The 201-nt window shown below is 38.8% G+C and overlaps 1 long non-coding RNA gene across 12 annotated transcripts in view; it reads left to right on the forward strand.

Annotated features, from left to right (window-relative positions):
* LOC111832621 overlaps positions 1–201 on the forward strand; it is a 10,989-nt gene that overhangs the window by 4,377 nt on the left and 6,411 nt on the right. Inside the window, exon 1 of one of the 12 annotated variants that reach the window (XR_002835517.1) lies at positions 112–174. The exons of the other annotated variants lie outside the window; for them this stretch is intronic. This is a non-coding gene — a long non-coding RNA (uncharacterized LOC111832621). Of the gene's footprint in view, positions 1–111; positions 175–201 lie in introns of those variants that run through there. 12 annotated transcript variants of the gene reach the window in all.

Raw genomic sequence — 201 nt, forward strand, 5'->3', positions numbered from 1 at the left:
GCGAATTCCTATTTATAGCACCACATGGTCCATGTATCATGCAATCTTTGACAATTTGGTATAGCTCTGGTTCTTTATTCTTATCTGGTATTTCAGCAGATATCATTTTGTCAATGTCCTCTGCTTTTGGCAACTTGTAATCCGGATGCATCCAAAGCAAGATGTGAGCATGGGGTAGTCCTCTTTTCTGAAATTCTATTG

The sequence above is a fragment of the Capsella rubella genome, unplaced genomic scaffold (assembly GCF_000375325.1).
Source record: "Capsella rubella cultivar Monte Gargano unplaced genomic scaffold, Caprub1_0 scaffold_1, whole genome shotgun sequence".
Lineage (NCBI taxonomy): Eukaryota > Viridiplantae > Streptophyta > Magnoliopsida > Brassicales > Brassicaceae > Capsella > Capsella rubella.